The following is an 18,526-nucleotide window of genomic DNA, read 5'->3' as shown; positions in this document are numbered from 1 at the left end:
AGCTCCTGCTTAGCAAGCAGGGATTTCAGTGAGATCACCCTACTCTTTGTCACAGGAGAAGAGCAGAGCAGAGATGATCCCCCAGACAATAAAAACAGCTGGCCAGTACGGGGATCGAACACGCGACCTTGGCGTTATTAGCACCACGCTCTAACCATCTGAGCTAACCGGCCTCCCTTAGCCATCTGTCTCTACCCGATTGAATAAAAAACTGCCTCAATGTTAGTGAACGCAATGAGACAACAAAGCTTCACGTTTTATCCCGACCAAGGGCTCGTCCGGGATTTGAACCCGGGACCTCTCGCACCCAAAGCGAGAATCATACCCCTAGACCAACGAGCCTTCCTGTGCTGGGCTGAGAAAAAAGAGCTACTGCAGCATCAATAAAAGAAGGAACATGAACTAACGTGGAAGCAATCAAAGACCTCGAGACAGTGTTAAAGGCTAACGAACGCAAGTTGGCCTCTTAACTGACCTAAAAATGTGGCTGTATCTAACATGTAGAGGGATGTTAGGGAGGACAGCTGAAACTGTCAGATGTCACTTAGACCAGCGGTTCTCAATTCCAGTCCTCGAGCCCCCTGCTCTTCAGATTTTGTATGTTTCTCGTATATCTTCAGACATTTGTTCCATTCAAACGTAAGTGCCCTGAGAAGTGGACATCACATGACATCCCTCCGTGATTCAAGTTCAGAGCGTATGTGTACGTTCAGTTCAAAGTGACTAACACAGAGGTGTACAGAGGTATACAGAGGTATATGATGTCACACTTGTCCATGTGTGAAGACGTTGCGCAGCGCAAATCCGTGAACCAATGTTCCAAAGTGAAGTAAACTTCGACGGATTTCCCCTGCTCAGGGAATGGGGAGCAATGAACACTGTGTAGGGACCATGTCAATCGCAAGGAGCTCACTTCTAATGAGCTGATTATCCAAATCAGGTGTGCTAACAAAGAGAGACATGCAAAATATGCAGACCTTTGGGGAGCGAGGACTGGAATGGAGAACCGCTTCCTTATTCTTTAAGTCAGTGTGAGAAAAAGAGGTGAGAAGTTATCTGCGTGACCCAAGTGATGCAAGGTGGTCTGCATAATACAAGAATCCGCACATGCATACTGGCGTAACAAGACCGAGAAGGTCCTTTAACACAAAAGCTAAATCTCTTTGTTAATTCGACAACACAATCGCGGCCAGTGCAAAGGTGCAAGCCCAGAGGAGGGACGGCCTCTTTGCATCAAGCCGGTCATTCGCAGCTATGCTCGTCATTCTTGAAAGGCCAGGGGAATTAACTCAAATGGTAGAGCGCTCGCTTAGCATGCGAGAGGTAGCGGGATCGATGCCCGCATTCTCCAAGTTGGCTCCTGCCCTTTTACTCACACATCCCTAAATCAGTGGTTTTCAATCCTGTCCTGGAGGCATCCCTGCCCTGCACATTTTGCATTTCCCCTCATCTAACACACCAGTTTCAAATCATCAGCTCATTAATAGAGACTGCAAGACCTGATTTGGGTGTGTCTAATAAGGGAGACATACGAAATGTTCAGGACAGGGTTGCCTCCAGGAAAGGTTTGAAAACCATTGCCCTAAAGAGACCGACTGAGCACTGACGCAATGCTGCGACACTCCCACGTTAGCTTTTTTTGGGGCTCACAGCTGCCAAAAAGTATTTCAGACATGGTCCTGTGCAAATTGGTTGCAAAACATTGCCATTTTACACACAGTTCCCTAAAGCAGTGGTTTTCAAACCTGTCCTGGAGGCACCCCTGCCCTACACATTTTGAATGTTTCCCTCATCTATCACACCTGTTTCAAATCATCAACTCATTGATAGAGACCGCAATACCTTATTTGGGTGTGTCTAATAAGGCAGACAATCAAACTGTGCAGGGCAGGGGTGCCTCCAGGACAGGTTTGAGAACCAGTGCCCTAAAGAGACCGACTGGGCATCGATGCAATGCTGCCACAGTCTCTACGTTAGTTAATTTTTTTGGACTCAAAGCTGCCAAAAAGTATTTCAGACATGGTCCTGCGCAAATTGGTTGCAAAAAGTGGTCCCACCGCGATTTGAACTCGGATCACTGGATTCAGAGTGCTAACCAATACACCATGAAACCTTACCTGGAGCAGCCGTTGCTCACAGGGCCACAAAGACTGTCACCAGTGCCAACCTAGTGCTGTTTTTATCTTTTCCTGCGGCAAGAAAGCACACAGGTTCCACCGAGATTCGAACTCAGATCGCTGGATTCAAAGTCCAGAGTGCTGACCATTACACCATGGAACCGAAACTGCTTGTTTGGTGGCCAACTGGGAAACAGATAGCTCCGTGGCAGTGGGGAAGCAGTTATACAGAGAAGTTGGAACCCAGTGATTTTTGGTCACTGGCCCGCCTCAAAAAACGGAAAAGAGTGGGAGATTTTGCCAAAACCCGGGATCGAACCAGGGACCTTTAGATCTTCAGTCTAACGCTCTCCCAACTGAGCTATTTCGGCCACAACAAGCTCCTGCTTAGCAAGCAGGGATTTCAGTGAGATCACCCTACTCTTTGTCACAGGAGAAGAGCAGAGCAGAGATGAGCCCCCAGACAATAAAAACAGCTGGCCAGTACGGGGATCGAACCCGCGACCTTGGCGTTATTAGCACCACGCTCTAACCATCTGAGCTAACCGGCCTCCCTCAGCCATCTGTCTCTACCCGATTGAATAAAAAACTGCCTCAATGTTAGTGAACGCAATGAGACAACAAAGCTTCACGTTTTATCCCGACCAAGGGCTCGTCCGGGATTTGAACCCGGGACCTATCACACCCAAAGCGAGAATCATACCCCTAGACCAACGAGCCTTCCTGTGCTGGGCTGAGAAAAAAGAGCTACTGCAGCATCAATAAAAGAAGGAACATGAACTAACGTGGAAGCAATCAAAGACCTCGAGACAGTGTTAAAGGCTAACGAACGCAAGTTGGCCTCTTAACTGACCTAAAAATGTGGCTGTATCTAACATGTAGAGGGATGTTAGGGAGGACAGCTGAAACTGTCAGATGTCACTTAGACCAGCGGTTCTCAATTCCAGTCCTCGAGCCCCCTGCTCTTCAGATTTTGTATGTTTCTCGTATATCTTCAGACATTTGTTCCATTCAAACGTAAGTGCCCTGAGAAGTGGACATCACATGACATCCCTCCGTGATTCAAGTTCAGAGCGTATGTGTACGTTCAGTTCAAAGTGACTAACACAGAGGTGTACAGAGGTATACAGAGGTATATGATGTCACACTTGTCCATGTGTGAAGACGTTGCGCAGCGCAAATCCGTGAACCAATGTTCCAAAGTGAAGTAAACTTCGACGGATTTCCCCTGCTCAGGGAGTGGGGAGCAATGAACACTGTGTAGGGACCATGTCAATCGCAAGGAGCTCACTTCTAATGAGCTGATTATCCAAATCAGGTGTGCTAACAAAGAGAGACATGCAAAATATGCAGACCTTTGGGGAGCGAGGACTGGAATGGAGAACCGCTTCCTTATTCTTTAAGTCAGTGTGAGAAAAAGAGGTGAGAAGTTGTCTGCGTGACCCAAGTGATGCAAGGTGGTCTGCATAATACAAGAATCCGCACATGCATACTGGCGTAACAAGACCGAGAAGGTCCTTTAACACAAAAGCTAAATCTCTTTGTTAATTCGACAACACAATCGCGGCCAGTGCAAAGGTGCAAGCCCAGAGGAGGGACGGCCTCTTTGCATCAAGCCGGTCATTCGCAGCTATGCTCGTCATTCTTGAAAGGCCAGGGGAATTAGCTCAAATGGTAGAGCGCTCGCTTAGCATGCGAGAGGTAGCGGGATCGATGCCCGCATTCTCCAATTTGGCTCCTGCCCTTTTACTCACACATCCCTAAATCAGTGGTTTTCAGTCCTGTCCTGGAGGCATCCCTGCCCTGCACATTTTGCATTTCCCCTCATCTAACACACCAGTTTCAAATCATCAGCTCATTAATAGAGACTGCAAGACCTGATTTGGGTGTGTCTAATAAGGGAGACATACGAAATGTTCAGGACAGGGTTGCCTCCAGGAAAGGTTTGAAAACCATTGCCCTAAAGAGACCGACTGAGCACTGACGCAATGCTGCGACACTCCCACGTTAGCTTTTTTTGGGGCTCACAGCTGCCAAAAAGTATTTCAGACATGGTCCTGTGCAAATTGGTTGCAAAACATTGCCATTTTACACACAGTTCCCTAAAGCAGTGGTTTTCAAACCTGTCCTGGAGGCACCCCTGCCCTACACATTTTGAATGTTTCCCTCATCTATCACACCTGTTTCAAATCATCAACTCATTGATAGAGACCGCAATACCTTATTTGGGTGTGTCTAATAAGGCAGACAATCAAACTGTGCAGGGCAGGGGTGCCTCCAGGACAGGTTTGAGAACCAGTGCCCTAAAGAGACCGACTGGGCATCGATGCAATGCTGCCACAGTCTCTACGTTAGTTAATTTTTTTGGACTCAAAGCTGCCAAAAAGTATTTCAGACATGGTCCTGCGCAAATTGGTTGCAAAAAGTGGTCCCACCGCGATTTGAACTCGGATCACTGGATTCAGAGTGCTAACCAATACACCATGAAACCTTACCTGGAGCAGCCGTTGCTCACAGGGCCACAAAGACTGTCACCAGTGCCAACCTAGTGCTGTTTTTATCTTTTCCTGCGGCAAGAAAGCACACAGGTTCCACCGAGATTCGAACTCAGATCGCTGGATTCAAAGCCCAGAGTGCTGACCATTACACCATGGAACCGAAACTGCTTGTTTGGTGGCCAACTGGGAAACAGATAGCTCCGTGGCAGTGGGGAAGCAGTTATACAGAGAAGTTGGAACCCAGTGATTTTTGGTCACTGGCCCGCCTCAAAAAACGGAAAAGAGTGGGAGATTTTGCCGAAACCCGGGATCGAACCAGGGACCTTTAGATCTTCAGTCTAACGCTCTCCCAACTGAGCTATTTCGGCCACAACCAGCTCCTGCTTAGCAAGCAGGGATTTCAGTGAGATCACCCTACTCTTTGTCACAGGAGAAGAGCAGAGCAGAGATGAGCCCCCAGACAATAAAAACATCTGGCCAGTACGGGGATCGAACCCGCGACCTTGGCGCTATTAGCACCACGCTCTAACCATCTGAGCTAACCGGCCTCCCTTAGCCATTTGTCTCTACCCGATTGAATAAAAAACTGCCTCAATGTTAGTGAACGCAATGAGAGAACAAAGCTTCACGTTTTATCCCGACCAAGGGCTCGTCCGGGATTTGAACCCGGGACCTCTCGCACCCAAAGCGAGAATCATACCCCTAGACCAACGAGCCTTCCTGTGCTGGGCTGAGAAAAAAGAGCTACTGCAGCATCAATAAAAGAAGGAACATGAACTAACGTGGAAGCAATCAAAGACCTCGAGACAGTGTTAAAGGCTAACGAACGCAAGTTGGCCTCTTAACTGACCTAAAAATGTGGCTGTATCTAACATGTAGAGGGATGTTAGGGAGGACAGCTGAAACTGTCAGATGTCACTTAGACCAGCGGTTCTCAATTCCAGTCCTCGAGCCCCCTGCTCTTCAGATTTTGTATGTTTCTCGTATATCTTCAGACATTTGTTCCATTCAAACGTAAGTGCCCTGAGAAGTGGACATCACATGACATCCCTCCGTGATTCAAGTTCAGAGCGTATGTGTACGTTCAGTTCAAAGTGACTAACACAGAGGTGTACAGAGGTATACAGAGGTATATGATGTCACACTTGTCCATGTGTGAAGACGTTGCGCAGCGCAAATCCGTGAACCAATGTTCCAAAGTGAAGTAAACTTCGACGGATTTCCCCTGCTCAGGGAGTGGGGAGCAATGAACACTGTGTAGGGACCATGTCAATCGCAAGGAGCTCACTTCTAATGAGCTGATTATCCAAATCAGGTGTGCTAACAAAGAGAGACATGCAAAATATGCAGACCTTTGGGGAGCGAGGACTGGAATGGAGAACCGCTTCCTTATTCTTTAAGTCAGTGTGAGAAAAAGAGGTGAGAAGTTGTCTGCGTGACCCAAGTGATGCAAGGTGGTCTGCATAATACAAGAATCCGCACATGCATACTGGCGTAACAAGACCGAGAAGGTCCTTTAACACAAAAGCTAAATCTCTTTGTTAATTCGACAACACAATCGCGGCCAGTGCAAAGGTGCAAGCCCAGAGGAGGGACGGCCTCTTTGCATCAAGCCGGTCATTCGCAGCTATGCTCGTCATTCTTGAAAGGCCAGGGGAATTAACTCAAATGGTAGAGCGCTCGCTTAGCATGCGAGAGGTAGCGGGATCGATGCCCGCATTCTCCAAGTTGGCTCCTGCCCTTTTACTCACACATCCCTAAATCAGTGGTTTTCAATCCTGTCCTGGAGGCATCCCTGCCCTGCACATTTTGCATTTCCCCTCATCTAACACACCAGTTTCAAATCATCAGCTCATTAATAGAGACTGCAAGACCTGATTTGGGTGTGTCTAATAAGGGAGACATACGAAATGTTCAGGACAGGGTTGCCTCCAGGAAAGGTTTGAAAACCATTGCCCTAAAGAGACCGACTGAGCACTGACGCAATGCTGCGACACTCCCACGTTAGCTTTTTTTGGGGCTCACAGCTGCCAAAAAGTATTTCAGACATGGTCCTGTGCAAATTGGTTGCAAAACATTGCCATTTTACACACAGTTCCCTAAAGCAGTGGTTTTCAAACCTGTCCTGGAGGCACCCCTGCCCTACACATTTTGAATGTTTCCCTCATCTATCACACCTGTTTCAAATCATCAACTCATTGATAGAGACCGCAAGACCTTATTTGGGTGTGTCTAATAAGGCAGACAATCAAACTGTGCAGGGCAGGGGTGCCTCCAGGACAGGTTTGAGAACCAGTGCCCTAAAGAGACCGACTGGGCATCGATGCAATGCTGCCACAGTCTCTACGTTAGTTAATTTTTTTGGACTCAAAGCTGCCAAAAAGTATTTCAGACATGGTCCTGCGCAAATTGGTTGCAAAAAGTGGTCCCACCGCGATTTGAACTCGGATCACTGGATTCAGAGTGCTAACCATTACACCATGAAACCTTACCTGGAGCAGCCGTTGCTCACAGGGCCACAAAGACTGTCACCAGTGCCAACCTAGTGCTGTTTTTATCTTTTCCTGCGGCAAGAAAGCACACAGGTTCCACCGAGATTCGAACTCAGATCGCTGGATTCAAAGCCCAGAGTGCTGACCATTACACCATGGAACCGAAACTGCTTGTTTGGTGGCCAACTGGGAAACAGATAGCTCCGTGGCAGTGGGGAAGCAGTTATACAGAGAAGTTGGAACCCAGTGATTTTTGGTCACTGGCCCGCCTCAAAAAACGGAAAAGAGTGGGAGATTTTGCCGAAACCCGGGATCGAACCAGGGACCTTTAGATCTTCAGTCTAACGCTCTCCCAACTGAGCTATTTCGGCCACAACAAGCTCCTGCTTAGCAAGCAGGGATTTCAGTGAGATCACCCTACTCTTTGTCACAGGGGAAGAGCAGAGCAGAGATGAGCCCCCAGACAATAAAAACAGCTGGCCAGTACGGGGATCGAACCCGCGACCTTGGCGTTATTAGCACCACGCTCTAACCATCTGAGCTAACCGGCCTCCCTTAGCCATCTGTCTCTACCCGATTGAATAAAAAACTGCCTCAATGTTAGTGAACGCAATGAGACAACAAAGCTTCACGTTTTATCCCGACCAAGGGCTCGTCCGGGATTTGAACCCGGGACCTCTCGCACCCAAAGCGAGAATCATACCCCTAGACCAACGAGCCTTCCTGTGTTGGGCTGAGAAAAAAGAGCTACTGCAGCATCAATAAAAGAAGGAACATGAACTAACGTGGAAGCAATCAAAGACCTCGAGACAGTGTTAAAGGCTAACGAACGCAAGTTGGCCTCTTAACTGACCTAAAAATGTGGCTGTATCTAACATGTAGAGGGATGTTAGGGAGGACAGCTGAAACTGTCAGATGTCACTTAGACCAGCGGTTCTCAATTCCAGTCCTCGAGCCCCCTGCTCTTCAGATTTTGTATGTTTCTCGTATATCTTCAGACATTTGTTCCATTCAAACGTAAGTGCCCTGAGAAGTGGACATCACATGACATCCCTCCGTGATTCAAGTTCAGAGCGTATGTGTACGTTCAGTTCAAAGTGACTAACACAGAGGTGTACAGAGGTATACAGAGGTATATGATGTCACACTTGTCCATGTGTGAAGACGTTGCGCAGCGCAAATCCGTGAACCAATGTTCCAAAGTGAAGTAAACTTCGACGGATTTCCCCTGCTCAGGGAGTGGGGAGCAATGAACACTGTGTAGGGACCATGTCAATCGCAAGGAGCTCACTTCTAATGAGCTGATTATCCAAATCAGGTGTGCTAACAAAGAGAGACATGCAAAATATGCAGACCTTTGGGGAGCGAGGACTGGAATGGAGAACCGCTTCCTTATTCTTTAAGTCAGTGTGAGAAAAAGAGGTGAGAAGTTGTCTGCGTGACCCAAGTGATGCAAGGTGGTCTGCATAATACAAGAATCCGCACATGCATACTGGCGTAACAAGACCGAGAAGGTCCTTTAACACAAAAGCTAAATCTCTTTGTTAATTCGACAACACAATCGCGGCCAGTGCAAAGGTGCAAGCCCAGAGGAGGGACGGCCTCTTTGCATCAAGCCGGTCATTCGCAGCTATGCTCATCATTCTTGAAAGGCCAGGGGAATTAGCTCAAATGGTAGAGCGCTCGCTGCGCAATGGAAGGGGTCCAATCTTTGAGCCCCGCCCGCAAGCTGAAAAGACGCAGAACACGTGAAAATGCCGAAAGATTTCCCCTGCTGCAATACTCGGGGTATATTTCTCTTCGTTTTGAAGAGTTTTAATTACATGTGAGACAACTCTACCCTCCGCGGCCTGGATTCGAACCCGTGCTCTCTCGGATGAGCCGTGACGTCATATGTCCTCGACGTGTATTTTTAAGCATGCAATAAACCGAGACTTTTATTTTGTTATCTATGACACAATTGATTGATTTTATATTACATAGATTTGTGTGTGTGTATTATTTAAATGTTTGTGTTTAAATAAAATTAATAAAAAACGTTTCTTCAAATACGTTTTGTGTGTGTGGATATGATTTGATTGATATGATGTAGCAGATTTTTTTTATCTAATCAAAAAAATGTTCTATTAAAATTAGTACAAACACATACTGTACATACACAGAATATAAAAAGCACAATACGAAAGAGTGGGCCCAAGTAATATATACAAAATGTTTTATTAAAATGAACACACACACATACATACACACAATATAAAAAAAAATATGAAAAGAGTGGGCCCATATAATATAAACAATATTTATATATACAGGAAAGATATTATGTACTACTTATATTAAAAAATATATATGAAAAGAGTGGTCCCATATAATATATACAAAATATACACATTATTTACAATGGAGGCGGAGTTTGTCATTTATTTTGCCTGCCGCTGTTCTGCCAACCAATCATCTAAAGTTTTTCCATTAGAGGAGCGTGAGCAAAATGTGGCATTCCCATATCGGCTATGACCAAACTCTTTAGTTTTGGGCTGCCCACATTTGCTGCATGTGTTAAAAGTAACCCCTCGCACATACTTCCTCTTATGGACTCCGCTTTCCGTCTCCAGGGCCCGCCGGCGCCTGTTCCTCTGGGTGTAACGGGACACAGGAGCAGCAGGCACTGGAGCAGGCACTGGAGCAGGCACTGGAGCAGGGGCTGGAGCAGGGGCTGGAGCAGGCACTGGAGCAGGCACTTGAGCAGACACTGGAGCAGGCACTGGAGCAGGCACTGGAGCAGACACTGGAGCAGGCACTGGAGCAGACACTGGAGCAGGCACTGGAGCAGGCACTGGAGCAGACACTGGAGCAGGCACTGGAGCAGGCACTGGAGCAGACACTGGAGCAGGCACTGGAGCAGGCACTTGAGCAGGCACTGGAGCAGGCACTGGAGCAGGCACTGGAGCAGACACTGGAGCAGGCACTGGAGCAGGCACTGGAGCAGGCGGAGCTGGGCCTGGACCGGATGTCAAAGCACCAGCAGATGGAATCACTATTGACACAGTCATGTCTGGGTTAAAAACTAGTGTGCCTAACAGTGACCCAGGTGCTGAAATGGGCTGCACAACTCCTGCTGCTGTGGGGACGGGTGCGATAGGGCACTCCCTTTTGGCAGCAGCGGGCCGGCGACCCGGTCGCAGAATTGGAGCCTGTCCTTCTCGATTTGGCGGAAGGATAAATTGATGTTTTGGGCCTGATGTTGATGGCACGTCATCCAATTTTTCCCTCGGCAGAGGAAGCTGCGCATCAGCCACATCTATTGGGTCAGATGGAGTCAGTCCCTGGACGAGGACACTCAATTCCTGATTCTTCTGCTGCCGTTGAAACCTGAAAGTAAATTACTTGTAAAAAAAAAAAAAAAAATATATATATATATATATATATATATATATATATATATATATATATATATATATATATATATATATATATATATATGTGTGTGTGTGTGTGTGTGTGTGTGTGTGTGTACAGAAGTATTCAGTTCACTGGAACCAAATAATGTGCCTTGCTTACCACTGAATGAGTGTCCTCTGGTTCAGCTCAAACAGTTGTATCATTGTTTCATCCATCAGCCTTTGATTGTTAAGCACCAGCTCTCGGATGTGGTGGTAATCCGAAAGGATTTTAGACCACCTGGGGGTGGAAACTCCAGCCTTCTTGGTCGGTGACTTGTGTAAAGCACACAGCTTCATACAAATGGCCTCAACCAAGCGGCTGGTGCTGGGCCACTGTGCTGGACCCCCAGGATGTCCAATTAGACACCGTTTCACACTCTCCACACCCGGTGTGACTCCGGACCGCTTCGGTGCCTTAAAGCGCCCATGTGTCAGCTGAGGCTGATGTCGAGGCTGATAGTTGACCCGCTGTTTATCAACATCAGGGAGAGCGGTCCACAGCTGGATGGCCTCTGTAACCTGCAGGTCGGTGAGGTAAGGAGCCTCACGAAGACCCACCAGGAAACCAGCCAGATCCTGGACCTTGTCCCACCCAGCGATGCCATCAGGTCCAATGACTGCTCCCTAGTAAATGCAGATTAGTGTTAATATACACTTCCAGTCAAAAGCCTTTGAACAGAAATATTTTTGACATTTTTTAAAGAATTCTGCTCAACAAGCCTGCATTTATTTTATTCAAAATACAGCAAAAGCCATTATATTGTGAAATAATTTTACTATTTAAAATAAAAATGCTTTCTATTTGAATATAGTTTAAAGTGTAATTTATTCCTGTGATGCACAGCTGTATTTTCAGCATCATTCCTCCAGTCTTCAGTGTCACATTGTCACACACCTGGACTCATTTAATGTTTTTGCCCCAGTGACCCAGTTTCTGTCTTCCGTGATTAGTTCCCAGGTGTGTCTATTATCTTCCTCATGTGTTCCATGTCCCTGTTAATTTAATGATTCCATCCACCTGTGTTTCCCCAATTATCCTTTGTACTTAAGCCTTGTCCTTTCAGTTCTGTTTTGTCGGGTCTTCATTCATCACTAGCTACTTACGTGTGTCTACCTCTGTGCTCCATGTTGGATATCCCCTGTGTTGGATATATTAAAAGCCTTATTCTGTTTATCCTCGACTCCGTGTTCCTTCAGGCAGCGTAAAACCGTGACAGAAGACCCGACCTAATAAGAGAAAATAGAAAACTGCGTGTTCTTCCCTCCGTTTTGTTTTTGTGTTTTCAAAGTCTTTTCTTTTCTTAGTGTTTCTATGGATCCCCTCTATCGTCCCGAATTCCTCATCCTTCTGCTGAAGCAGGAAGAACGCTCTCTCGAGGACCACACCAGATGGTTTTCCTTATTAGCTAATGCCACCAGCTACCCGGACGGCGCGCTCTGCACCTTCTACAACACCAGCCTGAACTCCAAATGCAGAGCGTTGTCGTCCGAAGATGGTCCTCGAGAGGATTTCGCCGCATACGTGGAGTGGACTCTGGCGAGAAATGGGTCACCTCTCACCGTCTGCCCCATAGAGGACCTCGCCAGCCCCACTCCCGACCCAGAGACCAGCCAACCACCATCACGCCGCACGGAGCCAGAGCCCACCGCAGCCGCAGAGCCCGAGCCATCCACTGTCAGGGAACAGGATCTCGAGAGCACGACTGACCAGGTGTGTGAGCCGGCAACACCGTGCATCGTGGGAGTCCTCGTGGAGATCGAGGGCGTGGAGGAAAGCGCTGCCCACACTCCTGCGACTGAGGGTGAGCTGTATGCAGTCTCTGAAGATCATATGGAGCAAGTTCTGGATCTGATGGACTGGTCTATGGAGGTAATCCCTAATTTTCCTGTTTCCCCGCTGGTTCCGTCCAGCCCTGATTCCCCTGTATACCCTCTCAGTCTCCCACTCCTACCTCCTCCAGTCATTTCCTCTGCTCCATTTCCGCTGGTTCCGCCCAGCCCTGAGTTTTCTGTTTCTCCGCTGGTTCTGCCCAGCCCTGAGTTTTCTGTTTCTCCGCTGGTTACGCCCAGCCCTGAATCTTCTGTTTCTCCGCTGGTTACGCCCAGCCCTGAGTTTTCTGTTTCTCCGCTGGTTACGCCCAGCCCTGAGTTTTCTGTTTCTCCGCTGGTTACGCCCAGCCCTGAATTTTCTGTTTCTCCGCTGGTTACGCCCAGCCCTGAGTTTTCTGTTTCTCCGCTGGTTACGCCCAGCCCTGAGTTTCCTGTATCTCCGCTGGCTCCGCCCAGCTCTGAATCTTCTGTTTCTCCGCTGGTTCCGCCCAGCTCTGAATCTTCTGTGTCTCCGCTGGTTCCGCCCAGCTCTGAATCTTCTGTGTCTCCGCTGGTTCCGCCCAGCTCTGAATCTTCTGTGTCTCCTGTATTCCCTCCCAGCCTCCCTCTCCCGCCTCCTCTAAAACCTGCTGGTCCCTCTACTCCTCTTTCGCTGGTTCCGTCCAGTCCTGATCCTCCTGTCCTTCCTCCCATCCTTCTCCTCTCTCCTCCTCCTAGACCAGCCAGTTCCTCGTCATCCCTGCTGGTGCCAGTCAGTCCCGCAGCTCACCCTCAGTCCGCGCCATCGGGGCGCGGTGGTTCGCCGCTGGACTGCCAGTCTCCAGCTCCGCCTTGGCGTGTTAAGGCCCTGTCTCCGCCTCCAGCCTCCGAGCCCTGGACTCCTCCTCGGTCCTTCGACCCAGCGGCTCCGCCTTGGCTCTTAGCTCCCTCGTCTCCACCGTGGCCTGTCATCCCACCTGCTCCACCGGGCTCCCTCGTCCCTCCGGCTCCACCTTGGTCAGTCGTCGACCATCCGCCGCCTCGGGACTCCACTCCTCTGGTTCCACCTCGTCACTCCATCCCTCCGGCTCTGTCAGGCTCCTCCTTCCCTCCGGTTCCACCTCCATCCTCGGTCGCTCCGGCTCCACATCGGTCTGCCAGGACCCTGCCTCCGCCTTGGTCGCCTGAGCCTTCTGCTTCACCTAGGCCCTCCGGAACCTCGACGTCCCCCTGGCTCTGCGGCTGTGCTGCTCCATCTTGGGCTCCTCACCCACCGGTGCAGTCTCCGCCTGTCGGCCCCCTGGTGTCGTCGACCCTTCCTTCACCATGGCTCCTCCCGCCGTCGACTCCACCTTGGATCTCCGTCCTGGCTGGTCTCTGGTGGACCATCTGGCTCCTCCTGCTCCTGTCTCCTCCCTGGCTCCTCCCTCCGTCGTCTCCTCCCTGGCTCCTCCTTCTGTGGTCCCTGTCTGCTGGCCCCCTCCTGGGAGTCCGTCCTCCACCGGAACCTCCTCCCAAGTTCCCACCCACGCCTCCCTCTGTTGTTTCTACGGTGCGAGGACGCACCTACCGGGAGGGGGGAGTACTGTCACACACCTGGACTCATTTAATGTTTTTGCCCCAGTGACCCAGTTTCTGTCTTCCGTGATTAGTTCCCAGGTGTGTCTATTATCTTCCTCATGTGTTCCATGTCCCTGTTAATTTAATGATTCCATCCACCTGTGTTTCCCCAATTATCCTTTGTACTTAAGCCTTGTCCTTTCAGTTCTGTTTTGTCGGGTCTTCATTCATCACTAGCTACTTACGTGTGTCTACCTCTGTGCTCCATGTTGGATATCCCCTGTGTTGGATATATTAAAAGCCTTATTCTGTTTATCCTCGACTCCGTGTTCCTTCAGGCAGCGTAAAACCGTGACACACATGATCTTCAGAAATTTGTTGTTCTAGAAACCTTTTTTTATTGATATTATTATCAATATTTAAAACAGTTGTGTACATTTTGTTCAAGATTCTTTGATGAATAGAAGGATCCAAGATAAGAATTTATCTGTAATAAAAAGCTTTTTTAATATTATACACTATACCCTTCAAAAGTGTGGAGTCAGAACATTTAAATCATTATATATTTATTATTAAATTATAGAAATTAATACTTTTATTTAGCAAGGACGCATTAAATTGATGATAAAGACATTTATAATCTTACAATATACACTGAACTTTCTATTCATCAAAGAAACCTAAACAAAAATCTCTAGAAGCTATTTTTAACCTTATAATAATAATAATAAAGTAAAAAAAAAAAAAAAAAAACTTGCTTGTAGTGTATGTGGAATAAAACGAGACTGAAACGAAATAAAGCCCTTAGAGTGTCGTACCTGAGCCTCGCCGGAGACACTGCTTCCAGTGTCAGATGTCTGTGACAGCACTGAAGAGGCAGGGGCGAGATGCTGTCCCTCTCCTCCAGATGATGTGGACGACTCAGCCAGTGATGCTGGGGACTGAGGCAGAGGCAAAGATGAGGGGGTGTTTCTGAGGCAGGGGTCATCCTCATACAGCACTGGAACTGTGATGTCCTCCATGCTCTCTTCCTCAAACCCCTCATCTAGCAGGTCCTGATCATCAACCTCCTCCACCAACCGGTCTTCCTCCTCTGGGTTCTGGAGCACTGGAGTCAGTGTTTTGCCAGTCTGGCTGTAAAGGTACTCGATTCCCAGCAATTCACCTACAATAATAAAATAATAAAAAAAGTGTTCTTAATAATTGATCAAGTACATTGGAGGCTCTAATACTCTAATAACTTAATAGAATATTGCAAAAGAAATAATTAAATGTCTTACCTGTATATGCTCCAGGAGGGCGATAGCGCTCATCCCAGGGCTTCCCAAAGACTGTTCGGCTAAGCCGGTCCACAGCCTCGCTCATGGCACTGCCATATGTCCGAATGGAGGACGCCCGTTTTATGGCGTCTTCCATTCGGTCATCATTCCAACGCATCAAGCCCTCAAGGAGATAGGCCTGAAAATGCGCATCGCTGGCACTGGTTCCTAAAAGTTAAATAATATAAAAAAAATATATAAAAAAGGGTTTTATATGTCACATATGTACAATATATGTACTACACATAAGGTGCTCTGAAGTAATTTGTATACTACATTTAATAGAGTTTTGTAACTATATTAAAAATGATTGTCACTTAGTCATGTGTTACTAGTGACTTGTTAGTAAAGACAGCTTTGTCAATGCTTATGACATTAAAAAGTATAATGTAGAGTGTGACATTTATTAATGCGGCATTACTTTAAAGTGATGGAAGCAGTTACAGTGCTTATATTTTCTACAGAAAAATGAATAATCCATATGCATGTAATACCTGGAATAAAACAGTTCAGGTGGAGGTGGAATGACTCCAAGGAGGTAGAGCCACGAGCACACCTGTAGCAGCACAGCTCCACGCCGCCTTTCTTCAGTGTCCCTGTCTTCATGTACAGCGGAAAGTCCTCTGGGTCTTGGATACACTGGACGTGCTTGCGCTGTTCCTTCCATATCTGCTGGATCCGTTCGTGGTCCAGCAGAGGAACTCCCAGGGTGTCCTTCCCATCCGCACTGTCAAACTGATCAATCAGTGACCCAATCAATCTGGTGGTCTCCTCCACCCCCCTGGTCCTCCTCCGGCAGTGCAGTGCCAACTCCCTCCGGGTAATGCGAGCACTGACCGCCTTTTCTGAGATGTGGCCAGTCTTCTTTGCCGCCAGGTCACCCTCTTTTGCGGAGCGAAGAGCAGCCACATCCTCTGGATCCCACTGAAAGATGCACGTGGACAGACGTGCCATGAAGATCCCATAGAGCGGATGAGCCTCTGTCGTGACACCTGCAGCAAATCGCCGCATGAAGTGCCAGATGTCGAGGCGCACTACAAGCTCATCCCACTCCAAAAACATGATCTTCACCCGCGATTGGCCGTACTGACTGCAGCAGTCCCTGTCCATGTACATCACTTTTGGGGCTGCCTCTCCTGCCTCTCGGTAGCGTTTCATCAGACCAGCTGCCATGGAGTCCAGTCCATGTCCCTCGGCAGCTGTCAGCACAGAGACAAGGACCTGGCCGTGTTCGTTTCTGACATTTGTGCACCAGGCAGCTGTTCCTGAAGCAGCACCGGCAAGTTTCTTTGTGACCTATTGGGAAAAATAAAAGAGTAAAAAAAATGTGCCATATCTGTGCCATATCCGTGCCATATCCATATCTGGCAAATTTCTGGATATAAACAGGGCTTTGATACCTTTTTTGTCGAATCCATCTTGAGAACACAGCCAAAGACAGATGTTAATTTGGCCTTGACCTCGTGCAGTCGCCCCAGAACATCCCTTGCATACACGGCTAACAGCCACTTAGGTTTAGGCAAAGCAGGTAAAAGTGGAGGATCAGCAAACACAGGAGGCTGCACAAGGGAGGACCTTGTGAATGGTTCACAGGCAGTCAGGTACTGCAAGACACGCTGTGTCCATGCCTCACTGTGCTGTTCCATCAGCTTCCTGTAAAGCTGAGTCACACTGTTGCCCAGTGTCCTCTCCCTCATCATCCTCAGCACCCGGTTGTCACATGAGTATCTAAGGAAACAACAGTATAATCATGCAAATTCTTTAGCTGGTAAAAAATAACCCACATAAAAGCACCTAATAATGAATGATTGTCATTATGAATTACCTGTATGTCAGCAAAGCTGGAAACTGACTGCGGTGGCCCATATCCAGCTGTCCTAGGATGTCCTTGGACCAGGCAGGATATTTCTTTTTGCAGCGTTTGCACTCCAGATACTCAGTGGCAAGGTCATACCACCCGTCGATGTCCAAGACCTTACGCACGGTACGGTAAATTCCTGCCGCAGTTAGTCTGTGCCTACCACAGTCTGGGCGAACACAGACGAGAGGAAATAACCACATCTTCAGCGGCATCCATAAGAAAAGGGGCCGACAGAAGAAGAGGTCAGGTGAGGCAGGGGGCTGAGTGTTTATTAAAGGGGGCTGAGGAGGATACCACCAAAGTTTCAGCTGGGACACTAGTTCTGGCTTGCCGGTTCGTGGGTTGGCCTTAAACAGTGTGTTCCGGATCCACTCATGCTGGAAAGGTGGAAGTTGATCTTTCCAGTGACTTGGAAGCTCAGCTGGTGGCCGGTGATGTGAAGGAGCTGGTGCCTTGGCAGTTTCCACTGATGGAGATGGAGCAGCACAGTCCTCTGAGTGAATAGTAAAAAAAACAATAAGGATGACTGTTGCATTTGATAGTAATATGCCATAAATGCAGCGCACAAATAGCCTGCAAAGCACAATTTTTGGACAAGTATTCATAATTATTATGTTATTTTTAGGAACGAGAGTGAAGAAAGTGGTACTAGTGTTAAGGAAGCACATAACCCAGCATACACTTTATTAATTTAAGGAGAATGGAATCAGTGCAGCTGACTGAGAATGAGGATCAGATGGAATGGAGGAAGGAAAATGTGGTGTGATGAATTAAGTGTAAAGCAACGAAGCCCACGGACATGAAGCATACACACAGATAGAGTAAGGAAAAACTGTTAACATTAGAACAATGAATCTCCACCATCCTGTCTGCTCAGGGGGAGATGAAGAGTGAGTGAGAAGAGCAAGCGGTGTGAAAAAGTTATCTAGTGATTATCTAACAACGGATAAGTTCGGAAACGCAAATAAATACACTGACACCTTTGGACATCCTTACGGTTTTGAAGAAGTGCACTCAAGAAAGCATCCCGCTTGAGGCATGACATGACATAATTCTGTATTGTAAACAAAAAATATTTTAAAATGTTGATTATTTTCCCCCAAGAAATAACGCTTCTCATTGTGTTTTACAAAACATTCTTGTAATATTTGCATTTGTGTCATATGCCACACCTGTATTTAGCTGTGCTTCACATTGTGATGCAGCAAATACCAGCTCCTCATCGTCATCTTCAGCAGTGGGAACGGACTTGCCTGGAGCACAAATGTTAAAACTATCATTGTGAACAATACACAGAGACAAACATATGTAAGATGGTGCTTACTTACCAGTAGCGAAAAGCTGTATCGGGGTCAAATGTTTGGCTGGGGGTTCTGCTGCTGGAGGAGGTAAAGTGGACTGCAATAATGGATCTGGAAACAGCAAGTTGA

At 47.7% G+C, this 18,526-nt stretch overlaps 15 non-coding genes across 15 annotated transcripts; 1 reads left to right on the top strand and 14 right to left on the bottom strand.

Moving 5' to 3' along the window:
* Positions 1-99: 99 nt before the first annotated feature.
* Positions 100-173, bottom strand: trnai-aau (transfer RNA isoleucine (anticodon AAU)). Its single transcript has one exon. It is a non-coding gene; the product is annotated as a tRNA-Ile (tRNA).
* A 97-nt stretch (positions 174-270) lies between these two features.
* On the bottom strand, positions 271-342 carry trnap-ugg (transfer RNA proline (anticodon UGG)). Its single transcript has one exon. It is a non-coding gene; the product is annotated as a tRNA-Pro (tRNA).
* Positions 343-2,208: 1,866 nt separating this feature from the next.
* Positions 2,209-2,280, bottom strand: trnaq-uug (transfer RNA glutamine (anticodon UUG)). The gene has a single exon. It is a non-coding gene; the product is annotated as a tRNA-Gln (tRNA).
* Positions 2,281-2,415: 135 nt separating this feature from the next.
* On the bottom strand, positions 2,416-2,488 carry trnaf-gaa (transfer RNA phenylalanine (anticodon GAA)). Its single transcript has one exon. It is a non-coding gene; the product is annotated as a tRNA-Phe (tRNA).
* A 106-nt stretch (positions 2,489-2,594) lies between these two features.
* On the bottom strand, positions 2,595-2,668 carry trnai-aau (transfer RNA isoleucine (anticodon AAU)). Its single transcript has one exon. It is a non-coding gene; the product is annotated as a tRNA-Ile (tRNA).
* A 97-nt stretch (positions 2,669-2,765) lies between these two features.
* Positions 2,766-2,837, bottom strand: trnap-ugg (transfer RNA proline (anticodon UGG)). The gene has a single exon. It is a non-coding gene; the product is annotated as a tRNA-Pro (tRNA).
* Positions 2,838-3,773: 936 nt separating this feature from the next.
* On the top strand, positions 3,774-3,846 carry trnaa-agc (transfer RNA alanine (anticodon AGC)). The gene has a single exon. It is a non-coding gene; the product is annotated as a tRNA-Ala (tRNA).
* Positions 3,847-4,703: 857 nt separating this feature from the next.
* Positions 4,704-4,775, bottom strand: trnaq-uug (transfer RNA glutamine (anticodon UUG)). The gene has a single exon. It is a non-coding gene; the product is annotated as a tRNA-Gln (tRNA).
* A 135-nt stretch (positions 4,776-4,910) lies between these two features.
* Positions 4,911-4,983, bottom strand: trnaf-gaa (transfer RNA phenylalanine (anticodon GAA)). The gene has a single exon. It is a non-coding gene; the product is annotated as a tRNA-Phe (tRNA).
* Positions 4,984-5,089: 106 nt separating this feature from the next.
* Positions 5,090-5,163, bottom strand: trnai-aau (transfer RNA isoleucine (anticodon AAU)). Its single transcript has one exon. It is a non-coding gene; the product is annotated as a tRNA-Ile (tRNA).
* A 97-nt stretch (positions 5,164-5,260) lies between these two features.
* trnap-ugg (transfer RNA proline (anticodon UGG)) lies at positions 5,261-5,332 on the bottom strand. The gene has a single exon. It is a non-coding gene; the product is annotated as a tRNA-Pro (tRNA).
* Positions 5,333-7,198: 1,866 nt separating this feature from the next.
* Positions 7,199-7,270, bottom strand: trnaq-uug (transfer RNA glutamine (anticodon UUG)). The gene has a single exon. It is a non-coding gene; the product is annotated as a tRNA-Gln (tRNA).
* Positions 7,271-7,405: 135 nt separating this feature from the next.
* trnaf-gaa (transfer RNA phenylalanine (anticodon GAA)) lies at positions 7,406-7,478 on the bottom strand. The gene has a single exon. It is a non-coding gene; the product is annotated as a tRNA-Phe (tRNA).
* Positions 7,479-7,584: 106 nt separating this feature from the next.
* trnai-aau (transfer RNA isoleucine (anticodon AAU)) lies at positions 7,585-7,658 on the bottom strand. Its single transcript has one exon. It is a non-coding gene; the product is annotated as a tRNA-Ile (tRNA).
* Positions 7,659-7,755: 97 nt separating this feature from the next.
* trnap-ugg (transfer RNA proline (anticodon UGG)) lies at positions 7,756-7,827 on the bottom strand. Its single transcript has one exon. It is a non-coding gene; the product is annotated as a tRNA-Pro (tRNA).
* Between the last annotated feature and the right edge of the window lie 10,699 nt (positions 7,828-18,526).

The sequence above is a fragment of the Carassius gibelio genome, chromosome B19 (assembly GCF_023724105.1).
Source record: "Carassius gibelio isolate Cgi1373 ecotype wild population from Czech Republic chromosome B19, carGib1.2-hapl.c, whole genome shotgun sequence".
Lineage (NCBI taxonomy): Eukaryota > Metazoa > Chordata > Actinopteri > Cypriniformes > Cyprinidae > Carassius > Carassius gibelio.
The sequence above is the reverse complement of the archived record's forward strand: the minus strand, read 5'-3'. Positions and strand labels throughout refer to the sequence as shown.